Source organism: Syngnathus scovelli, chromosome 4, assembly GCF_024217435.2.
Source record: "Syngnathus scovelli strain Florida chromosome 4, RoL_Ssco_1.2, whole genome shotgun sequence".
Taxonomy (NCBI): Eukaryota; Metazoa; Chordata; class Actinopteri; order Syngnathiformes; family Syngnathidae; genus Syngnathus; species Syngnathus scovelli.
The window spans coordinates 23,595,001-23,611,247 of record NC_090850.1 but is presented as its reverse complement, the minus strand read 5'-3'; the positions used below and the strand labels follow the sequence as shown (position 1 = coordinate 23,611,247).

Sequence of the window (16,247 nt, the reverse complement as noted above, 5' to 3'; positions counted from 1 at the left end):
AACCAGGTCCAGGTAATGCTGAATTAGCATTTGAGCATTTAGCTTTACTGGCATGTGGTATACGATGAACACCCGAAGATTTGTGCTTCAGTATCCACGCATTCAATTATTTATTTTTTTCCCCCAATAGTTGCAATGGCCATCAATTCTATGTTTCATCAATTCTGTACATACACTGTACGCACATATTCATACTGCAGAAGATATTAATCGATATAATAAGGATTAAAACCAGAGGTCAATCAGGTTTTGTTAAGACAACAAGCAGACAATATATGATGGAAAGCTCTGAAGCCAGTATGAAATCCAATCCTATTTTTGTAGCTCTAGGTATGTGATAAATGGCGTTGGGTGTGCTAATTAAAATTAAAATGATTTCATTTCATCTTCTTTGCTGTTACAGTAAAGTTTAATTTGTCAGTGGGACACGTACAAAAGGGCAGCCCGAGTTCTCCTTTAATTGGCCTCAAGCAGACGTCCACTAACAACTCCTCCAAGTCAGTCAGTAATAAGAACTGGAGCGTGATTTCGTATAGAAGAAGAAGAAGCTCCACGGGCATATTAATACGTCGAGTTATGACACCATCTTTGAAAACACCCAAAGAGTCATCTGTGACATTAAAGCGGATTCCAATGTGTTACTTTGTCCCGGCGTGGAAATTAAGTGGACACTCGAAATTAAGACTTCAACACTTGTGACAAAAAAAGCAGAAGAAAGTTAGAGTTGTTTGAAGTAGTCGACTTCTTTTTCAGATCTAATTTGCGTGAACAGAGCTACTTTTTTACTCATGCTTTGTTTTTACTTTGTGGCAAAGAGTGGAAAGTGGGGGACTTGCAAAGATGACTTTCATGCCATGCCAAGACATTTAAACTGCTGTTATTTAGGAAAAGGAACAAATCATGGACAAATGTTTTAAAAGAAAACTGCATGGGAAGAAGAGTTATATGAAAAAAAGAATATTTGCATATATTTGAACTCATTTTCTTGAAAATGTTTCCAAATGAGGGGGCAAAAATGAAACATCAAATGGAAACATGCGGCACACATTCATGCAAATACATTGAAATTATTATTACAAGTAAAATGTGAAAAAAAGGGGGAGCACCCATTCATTCCAACTGAAATTTCAATTGGTTTTATAAGGCAACAAAATGCCTGTCGAATGAAATAACGTACTGGAAGTGTTTCGATGTTTGTCAATTGACGTTCTTAATAAGTGTCAATTTGTGATCTTTCCCCAATCCTGGTCACTGCTCTTGTTTTCTTATTGATAGCGGCTCACTCCTACTTTGTGCTCCCCGCAGCATGTGCAAAAGGAACAGATGCTCACGTCTTACATTGGATTGCGTTCCTTCCTTCTTGACTGTCTTCCTCTCCCCACATCGTGCACTGTTGAATGGAGCGCTCCTACTGGCATGCTGCGCTGCTACATGTGGCCTATAGAGAGCGCTGTTAGCCGCGAATGACACGGAAATCCCTTCTTTCCCTGACCGCGTGATGACAGGAAAGTGACGACTACTACATTTGTTCATACATACACGTGCCCTATTAAATTCTGTTGAAAGAAGATTTATGTACTACTGATACAAATAATATCATCATCCCAATGATAAAACATGCATTAACTTGTTTTGGGGTTTTTTTTGTCATGGAAACTAGGAAATAGAAAGAAAATGTGTCATATTGTGAAATTAATTTGTTTCTGGAGATCTCCTAAATATTTCTGCAGGGTTTAAAATCGGTGGAGAAATGTGGACCAAATGGGAAGTGCAGAAGTAGTAGTGCGTCAAAAATAACAAAAAAATTCGGGACGAAGAGATTCATCAGCATGCGGCGTGCGCGGTCCTGCGACCATTTTACCTGAGCAGATAAGAAGCGCAAGGCGGAGGCGGCGGCCCAGATAAGAGCGGGCGGGCGAGCGGGCGACGCCTTTAATTGGGAATGATGGAGAGCGACCAGGCACAAGTGGACCGGCCGTGACCCAACATGCCTTGCTGCATTCATTGAGGGGATTAGGCTTCTGGTACCACACACATCCATCACGCACACACACACATGACAAAAATCAGGAATTTATTTGGGGGTGCAAAGTCTACTCTTTGGGGAAGTTGGCGCTTGTGCCTTTCACAAGGAAAAAAAAAAAAAGACAAGAAGCTAAGGAAAAGCTCAAGCCTGGAAAACCCCAGAGATAAATCTGGAAAAAATAAAATAAAATGAAACAGCCCAAAGAAGCAGAAATCCTAAACCTTGTGCTTGCGTCTTGATTCATCATCCAGTGTTTTGCCTTTTACTGAGTGTCGGTGAATGCAGCAGGACCGACATACTGTATCTCGCCTGCTTTTGTCAGCGTGTGTGTGTGTGTGTGTGTGTGTGTGTGTGTGTGTGTGTGTGTGTGTGTGTGTGTGTGTGTGCGCGTGTGTGTGTGTGTGATGCCATTGTTTGGCCTCTGGGGGTTTCATTAAGGCCCAGTGTCCAGAGGTAAAAAGTCATTCATCTCCCCTGTTGTGAAGTGGCAGCTTCCGCGTGCACACAAACACACACACACACACACTCACACACACACACACTCACACACACACATAGATACAGTGCTTTAATTCCTCTTTTATCCTCCTCTTCCCTCTCTTTCCTTCTGCATTGTCTGCTTTTCCCTGCACACAAAAGCAGCAAGGGTTGAGCAAAAAAAGAAAAAAAAAGCGTAAAGAGAAGTCCAAAGAGGAATGTTTGATGTAGCGACGCGGCGACCGCTCTTAATGAATCCTTCACCAGCAGCGACTCATCTTCCCCCCTCCTCCCTCCCTCCCTCCCTCCGTCGCTCCCTTTTTTTCATTAATTAGAGCTGTCAAAAGCTAAGTATCTGGCCGTGTCGCTATCTTTGTATTTGCCTCCTTCAAGTGTCTGAGTGGGATAGCGTTAATTAAAAAGATATCAGATGATGAAGCCCCCCTTGAGCACCCCTCGCCAGTCAACATGTCACATTTTGGCCTTCGCCACAAAGTCGCCATGCATCTGCCTTTTGTCTGGACCGAAGTCGGCGAACGAGCAGAGTTGATAACGGACAATTTTGGTTTTTTTCAAAGTATTGGGGGGGGGGGGGGGGGGGGGGGGGGGGGCTTTAATTGAGCTTCATAAAAGTGCAGAGAACTCCGCAAGGTTTCCCTCTTACAACTTTCAGATCTTTGCTGACAAAGCAATGACTTGAAGGCACTATGCTTCCTGTGTGTGCATGTGTGTGTGGGTGTGAGATGGCTACACAAAAAGTGCAACGTCGTTGTAAGGCGTGGTTACGCGTGAAACATCTCAATTCACCAAACTGCAGGATTTAGTTACAAAAGTGAAGAAACACGGAGGTAAGTGCTTCCTGAACTGTATACCTGGAAAATCCAAACCATGCCTACCTTGAAAACCTCCAGCCTAGCTGCAAACTGCTAAACCTGGAGAAGTTTCCTTTTTTTTGTTTAAAGAAGGCATTGATTACGATCACATTTCCATGGCGTTGGATTCCGCCAGGTGAGGTCCTGTTTGCAACTGCCGATGGACGAGAAGGATTCTGACGTTTATGCTAAAGAGACACGCACGCAAACGCACACACTTTGCATCAAGCACACGCCATTTCAAGCGGCAAAGTGCTGCCGCTCGTCGGCGGAGTGGCAGGCAGACGTCCTGAATAAAAGGGAGTGGCATTAATATTAATCATGCTAAAGTGCCTCCAGAATCAGACACTGGATTGTCAGGTGGACGCGCACACACACACACACACACTGAGTCCAGCGATACACGCACAAGCCATTTGATTACAGACACAATCTTAGGATCTTTTTGTATCCGAGAAAAAGCTAACCCCAGAAATATAGTATTTGGGAAAAATAGGGGAAACACTCACTGTGCATGCGTGTGTTTGTGTACATGTTTGCAGTAGTTTCTTGTCCTTGACTCGAACCTCGAACCTGGACACTATCTTGAGTGTAATTTGCACTCACTTGAAGGTTATTTTCCAAACATTCCAGCCTATGCTGCAATTGTCCTTTATCACAGGCATATCATATCTTCAATTCAACAGTGAACCCGCTCTACACCTGTGACTGAGTGTGTGTGTGTGCGGCGTGATGTTTTTTAAGAAGCTGACCCAGGTCGAGCGTTTACTTAAAGGGACAGTGCGTCGTTTTAGAATGTGCTTGGTGTTGCACATTTTCACGTCATTACATTTTAAAGGACACACACGCCCGCACGCACACACACACACACCTGTGTCAGCCCTGAAGGTCTTGTGGCCAATTCCCATTCACCTTGTCCACTTCCTGTGCGAGCATATTTGGACATTTCTTGTTTGGCCGCTGCATCATCTCCACACATTTGGACTTTTCTGGAGGTCACAAACGCAAGAAAATGACCAGCCATCCTTTTTGTACTGTGTGCGCTTACAATGGAGGCAACAGGTATGCATGCAGACTGTCTATATGCAAATGGTGGCGAGGAAGTGGATGTAATGAGGCGCCGCCGGTGAGAGAGAGGACCAAGGCAAAGTGGAATGTGCCGTGATTGAAGTTGCCCAACATAAAATATATGAAAATGTACATTATGAATCAAAATACGTGCTCACCACTGGAGAACGGGGGAAAAAAAAAGTCAAGCAGTCCATTTTTTTTTTTTTTTTGTGAGAATGTTTGCAAACATAACAGTCCAAGTGGGACATTTCAACAAGGTGACGTGCATGAAAGCAGACACGAGGAACGCTGGCGGAGTGCTGATCCTCTCCTTTCCTCTCCTCTCCTCTCCTTTCCTCTCCTTCAACAACTTATCTGGCTTTAGCCTCAGTCTGGATGAGCTGCTCTTCCCCAACATGACACAGCGCTCCTAAGCGTCTCGGGAGATATGTTGAAGATCAGGGCCCAGCCCAGATCCACGACTGAAAAAAGAGGAAGAATTAGCCTCTTATCTCCCGGCCGCTGTCGCCTCCAAAGCTCTCGAAACTAGCTACGGGCTTGGAGTGGAGATTTGATCAAGGTGACAGACAACCAAAGCCAAAGCTGAAGCTGAAGGAACTTGCTTTTGCAATTGTCGAGATGGGAAACGTAACGAGAGTTATGGCTGGCTTGTCCAAAAAAGCTTTTCTCCCTCATAAAGCCACGTGATTGGCCGTAGCGTCGCCATCTGCGCGCCAGCTCGCGCGCTAAGCAGCCCGCTGGGATGACTGACTGATGACGAGGCGTGTGTGTGTGCGTGCGTGAGCGTGTGTGTGTGTGTGTGTGTGTGTGTCATTCTGTTTCACCTCATTTGAAAGCGCCAAAGGCTCAACTTGAACCTTTTCAAACCTTACTCAACGCTTTACTTTGATCAAACGGCTAATCGGACAGATTGTTTCTTCCTCTTTGTAAACGTGGCCTTACTTCCTGTCAAGTGGCGGAGAAGGCGGCCATGTTGGTGGGGGCAGGGGTGGGGTGGGGTGGGGGCTCTGAGTGTGTTTCTGCTTGCTATGCATTGTTTCTTCCACGAAAGCGGCGTGCCAGTGGAGGGCAGCAGACGGAGAAGAGGGATCAATACGAGGTAGCTGGTAGCGGCCCGTCCGTGCTAGCGCAGATCACCTGATAAATGGCCGCCGCTGGCTCCCTGACAGCAGCCTTAAGCCCTGCAAGGCCTCCTCCCGCCATCCTCTGCCATCCTCTGCACTCACAACAACAAACTCTTGCTATGCCAAACGGGTCTTGCCGCAAACAATTTTAAAACACAGCTACTGGGTTTATTCTGCGCAACTTTTAAATGTTCATTCACTGAATCTAACTTAGTGACTTGACTTTGACTTCCTCTTTCAATCTTCTTCTTGCCGTGAGGACAAAGCCACCTCCTACCGCGTGATGTGTTAGGAGACGCGTGTCCGCTGTGAGCGATGGCGAGTGTAAGCTGAAGACAGACGAGCGCGTCCTCAGCTTTGGGACTTAAGACCGAAATAAACTTGTTTTGTTCGGAGGCCTGACGCATGAGCGTGATGGATGAGCTCCGCGATGAGATATCACGTACTGTGTCTGTAGAACATAGTGTGGCCATACTCTCATGCTCTTGCCTTGTCCTACACTGTCACATGTGTCACCTGTGTTACATTCATCTCAAAGCTGGCCACCTTGGACATTTCAAAGCTCTTCAAACGTTAACCCGGGCTTGAATTGGAACCTTTCATTTGAAACCCCAAACTCTGGCTTGAACTCAGCTGAAACCTGTTTTGAAAAGCTGGCTGCTTTGAGACATCACTTTATAACCCCAATGCTAGCTAGCTTGAAAGTACGTATATCTTGAAGCCCCAAAGCCTGTCTTAAACCTAAAACGCTCGTAGTAGCCGTCCAAACTAAATGGCGCATTGAGGGAATTGGAGCGCTTTCCATTGCGATAGCTCTACGACGTGTTTGTTAGCATTAGCATGCTCGACATTCCTCCCGCAGATGAATTGCGCTCAACGCTCAGATTAAAGATGGGGGTGGGGGTCCCGAGCGCACGCAATTCCCCGCTGAGCTCTTCATAAATATCAAAACGTTGCCGGTCGCTATCAGCTAGATAGCTACGCTTAGGTAATCTGTCTCCAGGTGGCATATGAGCAATGCGCCCACGCTGACGATGCGACAAGATAGCGCACGCTTTGACGGAGCGGCTGTGTCACAATCGCGCTTGTGCTTAAAAAGTACGCTCATGTTGACAGTCAACGGATAGCTAGCACTTTGATGCTATCGCCGTTAGCGCCCCCTGTGGACTTTATAGACGCGGCAAACGTAAAGAAAGAAAAATACTGTGTACTAAACAGACAGTTACTTCTTTTCTCGAAGAGAGTTTTGCTGTTTGGTTGACTGAAAAGAGGAAAAGTGCAATGATGTGCCAACTAACGCTAACATTTTACGTAAACACACGAAGATCATGTGTGAACGGGGCGTTTCGGACATCCTATTAACGTGAAATGTGTTTTTTTGCAGGACAGTGATAAAATACTACTAAATTGTAGTAGAAGTAGTTGAAGTAGAGGTGTCATTAAAGAGAAATAGCTAGCTGATGTTAATGCTAACAGCTAATCCAAGCAGTGTTATTCTCTAAGCCATTTTGTGCTTTGTGGTCACTTTCGGGGACATTTAGAGGTATCAGGAGACATATCTGCTCTTATGCGTGTGTGTGTGTGTGTGTGTTTGCGCACATGAGACAAATGTGCCGTGTTGTCCGTCCGGCGGGTCAGCGCGAGGGTTACACGCAGCCTGCGGGGGCAGCGTCCAGAGGAAATGAAGGAAATGAAGGTTCCATTAGAGACATTGAGGCTGCAGGCCATGTGACAGACACTCCAATAAAATTGTGGCGCTCTATCAATCTCAGTGCATGGCACTATTTGTAGTATGAACGGGAGGGACCTCACACACAACAAACACTAACACCACTCGAGACTATGTAACATAATACATGCGTTCTGCGTGCAGTGCTTGCTACCTGCTAGTAGAATTAACAACGGGTAGCTGTGATAAGAAACATAACTAACATGTACTGCCATTAGGTAGCTAAAGATAATATAGTACCAGGTCGTATATGTAAATAAAAACAGGTACAGAGTCCTAGAAATTGTCATGTTAACAGATAATAGAAATACTGCCAGGTACTAAAAAGGCCAGGTACAATACATTTTAAATAGCATGTGAAATATTCTGAAAAAGTATTTGAGTAGAAATTAGGCTTACCCACATCTATGAAAGGTCATTGAATTTGAATCATCATTTATGTACTAGCATAGCATCCTGCTAGCATCACAACTGTTATTGGCCATGTTGATTGTGCATGTTTCTGCTCAAGATCTTTTGACTTTCTGCAGCGATTATTGGACAGGGTAGACCTGCTCTCTCCCTCTCTCTCTCTCTCTCTCACACACACACACACACTCGCAGTAGTCTAATTGCTCTCGGAGGAGAAGCAGATGCTGAGCAGAAAAGTGTCTGAGATTGAACTCTCCTCCTCTTCCTCCTCCTTTTTGTCTCCCACCTCGACCATCCCTCCTTCCCTCCTTTCGGTGGTCATTACTTGGTGAGCGGCCACGCCATCATTCTGCCCGATTTGCAACTCAGAGTAGCACAGACGATGGGAAAGTTTGATTCTCGCACCTTTTTTTTTTTTTTTAAATCTGATACTAACTAAAGTTAGCGGAGAAAAATGGCCGTCACAGTAGCTCATTCCGGAGCGGCGTATCAAAAGCTCCACTGACATCCAAGTCGAGACTGACACCGATCCTGAGTCAGCGTTAACGAGCAGGAGAAATACAGCCTGCATTAAAAAATAACAGCAGTTATCAAAAGTGGCGGGAAATAATGGAATGTTTGGCAGCTAACAGGAAGTGGTGTAAATAGTCGGCGGTAGTTCATCATTCAGGCGGATTGTTGTCGCGGACGCTTCCTTTATGAAAGCCCGCGCTAATTGAGATAGCAGACAAATAATATGGAGTGACACTTTCATGAAGACGCGCGGAGGACGACGGAAGCTTTTATTGCAAAAAGGGGGGGGGGGGGAAATATGACACGGAAATTGAGCGCGACTCGCGTGTAATGTGTTGGCCTTCCTTTTTTTTGGGTTGGTTGGTTTATCGGGTTACGTTATTTGGAAGCTGCCTTTACGGCCCAAAAACTTGAAGTTGCTCCTTTAGTTTATGTGAAGCTGATTGCGTTTGCCGAGGGAGACGTTATGAGGACCGCCGCTGCTGGTGGAGCTTCATAACGTGTCAGATGTTTGCTTGCTTGTTTTGTTGGCTTGCAGTAATAAAAACCCGTTGCAGCGAACACGTCGCCTTTAAGTGAGATTAATGAGCACACGCAAACGCAAGATCGTCCGGTGTAAATGTGGACCAGCATGTGGCTTTTTCTGATGTTTATACAAAATGCTCCTTGTTTGTTTAGTTTTTGTGTGTACAAGTAATCTTTTGAAACCATGGCAACTAGTGTTGTTATATTGAGAATAATCCCAAGGAAGGACTTCAAATATGATCAAATTTTCTTTAGAATTCTTTTTTTTGGTTGCCCAAAAATTCATCTCTTCAGATTAGGACTTTAAAAGGTTTTGTTTATGAAAAAAGTTTTTTTTAAGCATACACCAAAAAATAGATGCCTGCCACCGGTGAGCTATTTTTAGAACAGCACTCAAGTGGTCCAACACCTAATTTTAATTTATTTTTGAATTAAAAATGAGACTATTCTCATAAAAGATTGCGGTTTTATTTCCTCAAAACACATTTTTTTGTTAATCTAAAAATGCCTTTTTTTTTAAAATGCATCTTGACAAAAAAAAAAAAAAAAAATCCAAACCAACAACCCCGTCACCCCGAGTTAATTCTCGCAAGACTTTCTATCTGCTAAGTGATGACCTTTCCTATTCTTCATTCTTTGATTCTGCCAGCAAAAAACGAAAAATGGCGACGCGTGTCATCGAAAGGCTTGTCGATTTGAATGCTTTAAAAGGTCTCCTGGAGCTAAAAGTCTGATGTGGTTTTGTCGACGCACGTGTGACAGCTTGGCCCTGAGAAGAAAAGGGAAAAAAAAAAAGCCAACAGGAGTGTTTGCGTTTAATGAGAATAAGGAGCCGGAGCGCGAGCAAGGTGATCTCTGCCAGCCCCGAGAGAGCGAGCGCCGCACCGCGCCGCGCCGCGCCGCACTCATTTTTCCGGGGCCAGGGCCCATTAGCATGGGGAAGCTGACACGCTAGCTTGGGGCTACATAAAACACCCTAATGACCGCTACGCTGGCGCTCTCCATCAACGGCGGACTTCCGCTTGGTTGGCTCTCTGACCAAGCTTGCAACTTATTTTCCTGGGGTGTGTATTTGACTTGTTAGAAGGTTGCTGTTGTTTTTTTAAATCATTACAGTTGTTTCAATTGTCTTTCCTGAAGACGCTAGGTCCATTTTCGGATGTTACTTTTCTGTTCCCAAATGTGTCAATTTTTTCCCCTTTTTTGTTTCTTTTACAAATGTCCCATTTTTGCCCCCTCAAGCCGTTTTTAGCGTGAATGCCACTTGCGAGAGCCTCACTATTGTCGTCGCAACACGTGAGCTAAAATACCAGGATGAGGCAGCCATTTTGCATTTACAGCACAGCAAAAGAACGGTGATATTTCTTTGTCGGAATCTCCAAAAGTGCGGTCATTTGTCCGTTACTTCACTTGTATCACGACAACAGTCAAATAGTTTAATGAGTGGTTTTGTGCGCCAACAAACAGCAGTCGAAAATACTGGACAAATATGAAATATGATTATCGAAAAACGCCTTCCCTCCCCCATCATCCACTTGAGGCCTCAAAACATGTTTTCATCATTTCAAAACATGTTTGCATGAATTATAGATGACACACACACGCAAGCGCGCGCGCACGCGTGTCAACACATCATGCCTATTCTTTCTTATTAATCCTAATTATACGTACGTATGTATACTATATGTTGGGAAATGCCTTCATGGTGAAGAAGCACACGTGATCTTTAAAGTTGATATCAAATGTTCATTACAAGAACGCCAAGAGAATTGTTGATTAGTCATACTTTGATACTCAAAGAGATGAAATGAAGTCACTGTTAGAAAGGAATTCCTTCAACAATATTTTGATGATTGTACCGCCTCAAGTCTACTTTTGATAATATTATGAAGAACTTACGTTCATAAGAGTCTCTTGGTTTCATGGACTGTTTTCTAAGACGGAGACGCGTCTGATAACGGATGGTTTGTCATTTGCGGATTTGAAGTTAATCACAACTAGCGAGCGCTCTCTTGCGTTTACATTGACACTCACAAAATGTGTGTACGTGTGACTGTTTAAGCGTGCCTGTAATCACACAAATGATTGCTGGCAATTAGCGCTCTTCGGCTAATTAACTCTCACGCCGTCACGTTGTTTAGCGCCTGCGCTTGGCGCCAGCCACCTGTTTCCCACAATGCACCTCTGCGCACCTCGCTCTCGCTTTGTTTGTTTGTTGTGATGTGAGGAATTATTTCCAGTGGTAATGCTAACAGTCAATGTCAAATACTTTTGACAGGTGAATAGACGATTAGCATTGACTTCCGGGGGTGATGATAACCATAGAGAGATGTAATTTGATGTCGTTTTAAAGATGGACTGATCTTAAAGTACGTGTGCACTCCATGCATGCACCACACTGCACTCAAGGTTAGGCTTTCTATTTAATCTATATATTTAAATTGTTTTTATTTTATGTTTTATCATTTTGATATCAAATGATTTGATCTCAGCTTCAATCAACATTTCGAAGTGAGGCAGCACGCGACCTACTCTTTCAATTGCTCCGGCCGTACACGGGGGCAGAATTCCCACTGGGAAGGTGCTTGCCTTTAGCGGCACATCTTCCTGCGATGAGGCGTATCCAAAAGGTTTTATGAGGGGGGTAGGGGGGGAAAAAAAAAAAAAAAAAAAAACGCTGATGTGGCAGCGGCTAATTAACAAAATGGGCTTTGTAGATGGTGGCTGCGACCCGCTCGCTCGCTCGCTCGCTCCCCCCGCCAACCCCCTCCCGCACGCACTTTCCTTACCCCCTCTTCCTCCTTCAAGTCATTTGGCGTTTGAATGTGATGAAGTTAGTGAAGCCGAGAGGCTGCAGAGGAAGCGCAAGGCACACACGCAGCACTTCTAAATGTAGACTACAATCAAAACAACGTCTTTACTTTGCCTCTCCTCTGATTGGTCGCTATGATCAAAGCGCATGTTTAATTGGGATCTATTTCATTCTCTCTCTTTTTTTCTTTTTCTTGCCAACTTGTTCTTTATGGGCTTTTCCACATATCATACATTTTACGCAGAAATAAAGTTGAGTGAAAACAACAATATCCTCCTCACACTTTGCTGTTGGAATAGTTTGGCGCTCGGGGTCAAACAACGGGTTGATCTGGCCCTCGTACAAGACGGCAGCACAATTTAGACCATCCCAAAGAACATTTGACTTTCAAGGCATCAAAAGTCAGTCAAAGCTATTTGTTTAAACATTGCCTGGTTTTAACCCTTTAAAAAAAAACCATCTCTCATTTTCTGGTGCTTCAATCCCACCTATACTTTTTTTGCATTCAAATATCAGCTCCGTCTGCCGAAGCGGGTCCCTCGGGCTCGCAGAGGCCATCCACTCCGCATGAATTATTAGCACGTATAATTTGGACCATTAGTCTCCGGAAGTTGACGCCACGCTCGGCTCGCCGCCGCTCCGTTGCGTCTCGCGAGCGACTTTGTGACACATTTCTGTGTTAAGTTGAGCGGGAGCGGCGCTATTAGCATACAGATTATCTATTGTGCGCTCCGGTGTGCCGCCGCAGAAAGGAATTAGCATTCAAAAGACACAAGCGGGCGGAAGGAGGGGAAAAAAAAGACGGGAATGAAAAAGAGGATTATGCATATCCTTCTTCGCCCCGTTTACGTCTCTAATCTTCCGCCGGGGTCAATGTTTTCTCCAAATTGATTTCTTCCAAGCTAAAGGCGCCGCACGATGCCTTGTCTGGACGCATTTGAACGCTTTGCTTCCCTCCGTATGCGCACAATGCTAAACACTGTGATGACTTCATGTTTTGTCACCATTGAACACTACGGATCGCCGGCGTTCACGTGAAGCTTTGCGAAAAGCCGGAAAATATTTTTTACTTGTCCTCGCTTTACTTCCAGAGCCATTTCGCAAAATCAAATCAAGTTTGTTCTGACAAATAAAATGGCAGCCATCTCCGCTTCAGATGACATGTGGTCGAAACCATTTTCTGTTTATCATTATTTTTTGTTTGAACGGCAGGTCTTCAATTGGATTGAACTGCTCTTTGAAATGTTTCATTTTGGCTTTAGACGTCACCTAAGCAGATCCCAGCAAGTGACGTTTCAATCGGAGCCCCTAAAAGACGGAGCCGTCGAGGCTGAGCCCAAAAAAACCCCAACAAAACCCGCCTGCTGTTAACGGGCTGCTCGCTACCTGCGGCGCCCCGCGCGCCGTCATTCTCGGAGCTTGTTATCCGCGGCTTCGCCATGGACGCGGCCTCCCTGCCCATCAGTCAGCTGTCAGCAAGCGTCAACATCTAAACGCAGCCTCTCCAAGATCATATGATGGAGCGAGCAGACAGGAGATTTATATCACTAATACTCCATGGGGTCCTGGCAGCTTCAGAAAAAAAAATAAAGAGCCAACATGGCACTTCTTTCCCAGGCAAATCGCTATCGATTCCAGGTAAAACGGTGCAAATCTACGATTGCTGCTACGATTAGCCAGTTTTTCCCAATGAAGAGATGATTCATTATCGTGGAGTCTTTTTCCGCCAGACGCGGAAGAAGGTCTCACCTGTCCGAAAGGGTTCGGACGTTTATGCTGTCAGGGCCGACCGACGCTGCGTTCAACCGCTAAGACGGCCAGGAAGAATCCGAGCGGGCAAAAAGGTCACAGCGACGTCGACGCTCTTTTCATTCTTCCAGATGAAGTCGCTGAGAATTTAGCCACTTTGTCAGCTAGCGTCGGTTTTCATTCTCCAAACGACTTTCGTAGACAGCCGGCGTTACACAACGCCCGCCGTCAGTGGCGATGGGAAAGAGCAGGCGAGGAGGAACGCCGTTGTTCGCTGCTGACAGCCGGCATAACGCCGCCCGTCGAGGGATTTGGGCTAAGTGGCAGGGCGGAAAAGCGTCGGGGACACGCTGGATGGCGTTCCACATCAGTCAGCGGCGCCGAGTGGGCGTCCACGTCAAGCGGCAGCCGAGCTTGGTGTCCTTTTTGTGTCTGCGTGAATGCGGCTAAAGCTTGTTTAATTTTGGCAGCCGAGGAGAAAAAATAAAGACAAGGTAGCACCTTGTTGTTCCTCTTCATGGTCCTTTCATGGGCGTCAGATAAAGAGCTCAAGCGCGTACAACAACCGTGATGAGATGCGACACACAAAGCGTCTCAAAAAAAGACAAGAAGAAGAAGAAGAGAAGGACGGCGGCGTTTTGGAGGCGGGAAGCCACCACAAGGCGCTGCTTTGATTCATTTCGCTGCTTTCTGTCTGTCTGTCTGTCTGTCTGTCTGTCTGTCTGTCTGTCTGTCTCTGTCTGTCTGTCTGTCTGTCTGTCTGTCTGTCTGTCTGTCTGTCTGTCTGTCTGTCTGTCTGTCTGTCTGTCTGTCTGTCTGTCTGTCTGTCTGTCACCTCTCCTGGGAAGATTCAAAACAAAACAAGAACTTACGCTCCCAAACAGCCCCTGCCTGACACTCGTGTCTCGCTGCGTTTGCGGCCCGTGGGAATCCTCGGCTTCTCAGTCGGGTATTGACAACCCGATTGACTGGGATTTCAAGTCCTACTTTGGGCCACAAAGCCCGATTTGAACCTCAAATGCCGTCTCAAACTTAAATTCTGCGGCTTGGACTTTACGTTGGCCCGAAGGCCAAAGTCGGACGCGAAACCCCGACGTAAAGCCGCGCTGGCAAGGAGGCGACACTTTGCGGCATATTGCCCTCGTTTCTAACGAGGAGGAAATCCAAAGGGGAACCTTCCCGACTGCGCTTCCCGCTCGCTCAACGTGGACGCTTTTATTTGGTAGCACTAAAGCTCCTCAGGCCAGCGTGGGTGGCGACGTAGTAGCTACGTGTCTTAAAAGAGTGAGGAAAAAAAATGGAAGCTGCTGTTTAATAAGTCCGCCAGGTTTGTCGCTCATTGAGTGGATTTACGCCCGGATGGCGAGAAAACACGCACGCTTGTATCAAAGCTCGCTCCGGGCCTCCGAGCGAGGCCGTAACTTAACTGTCACGGGGCGGCGACGCTTCTCACTGAGGGACGCACCCGCAAACTCCTCAAATGGACTTTTTTTTTGAGGCCGCGTCGATTAGAGCCGCCGCCGAAGCCGAGAAATCCTGGAGCGTAAATGAAGAAGACGAATGGCGTACAAGCGCCTGGCTGTCACCCGCCTCCCTCCCTCCCAGCCCGAGTGTTTTATTACAATCAGTACCCCGTGTCTGCTCGCACGGGGGAAAATGTGCGAGAAATAATGATGTGCGGGGTCTTGGGGGTCCGGATTGAAGTGTTCCTCTAAGAATTCCGGTGGTGTAAGCAATTTATTTCTTAACACGTAGTTCATATTGTTTAAGACGCGCCATCTATCTGCCAGCCGCCACGCGAAATACGGCTTTAATACCGCGGCCGGCGCACCGCCGGGACGGCAAATATTTCTACCTCTGCCCCCCCGTCGGGAAGGCGCACCGTGCCGAGGAAAGCGCCACGCCGATGGATGGGAAAACGCACACGCTGACCGCATGTTGCTTTACGGCTTGGATAAATGCCGGTGAACGGGGGAAGGAAATAAAGAGAATTTTCGACTTCTCGCCCATCGTTTGGCACGTGAGCTCACTGGAAAAAGTTCAATGTCCCTAGATTAGCTTAGCATTAGCTTAGCGGTTTTGCTACGCCTCACTAGGGCAACTGAGCACATTTTCTCAATTTGGTGTCTGGAAGTAGACTAGACCACTAGTCCGGAACGGCGACTAAAAGTACGATTCCAAATGTAGCAAGCAGCTCGCCTTCATCTCCAACTCCCAACAAACGAATCGTGCTCATTCTAAAGAGATTCTTCATGGTTGTGTATCGTTGCCGTGTTCGTTAGGGCTCTCGCACTTTTGGCCTTTCTCCTAATTGGCGCTAAAGATGTTAAGGGCCCCTGCGACGCACGCACACACAAACACACACACGCACGGCTGGCCGAGGTGACTCCGAGTGGCTGACGAGCTAAAATTATTAGGGAGTGTGTATGTGTGTGCAATGTGTGTGTGTGTGTGTTTTGCAGGAAGGAAAAGGAGGTGTAAAAAAAAAAAAAAAAAGGAATCTTCAGAAGTGGTCTGAAAAGTGCAAAGATGGCGAATATTCTGCTCTTAATTACCGGCTGTTTACTCTTCCCTCCCTCCCTCCCTCCCTCCCTCCCTCCTCAGCCTTCCACCGAGCGAGCCCGCCTTTGCTTCTTCATCCTCACCTCCTCCTCCTCAACGCATCCCGAGGAGATGAAGCGTGCACATTTTCCAACTAAAGATGTCAGAGTGAAACATTTCCGAGGAGGAATGTTTATATAAATTCATTTTAATTTTTGCAAAATAATGAATTCATATTTACGACGTAACCTTTTTCTCATATAGCTTGAACTTTGTTTTCCTTACCACAGAAGAATATTTTTCTTTCCTCACAAGATGATAGTTGCGGCGCTATTGCTTTGCAGTTATTATCACAAATTATTTTCCTTGACTAAAAAAAACAAACATATATATGTAT

General features: G+C 45.9%; 1 long non-coding RNA gene across 8 annotated transcripts in view; it reads right to left on the bottom strand.

Moving 5' to 3' along the window:
• Window positions 1–16,247, bottom strand: part of LOC125967016 (uncharacterized) — a 74,156-nt gene that overhangs the window by 6,486 nt on the left and 51,423 nt on the right. For 2 of the 8 annotated variants that reach the window (XR_011086770.1, XR_011086772.1), the window contains 2 exons: window positions 4,247–4,364; window positions 149–2,652 (listed from right to left, as the gene is read on the bottom strand). The exons of 3 other annotated variants lie outside the window; for them this stretch is intronic. This is a non-coding gene — a long non-coding RNA (uncharacterized lncRNA). Of the gene's footprint in view, window positions 1–148; window positions 2,653–4,246; window positions 4,365–4,404; window positions 4,908–16,247 lie in introns of those variants that run through there. 3 more of the 8 variants (XR_007480637.2, XR_011086769.1, XR_007480640.2) reach the window with 2 other exon arrangements.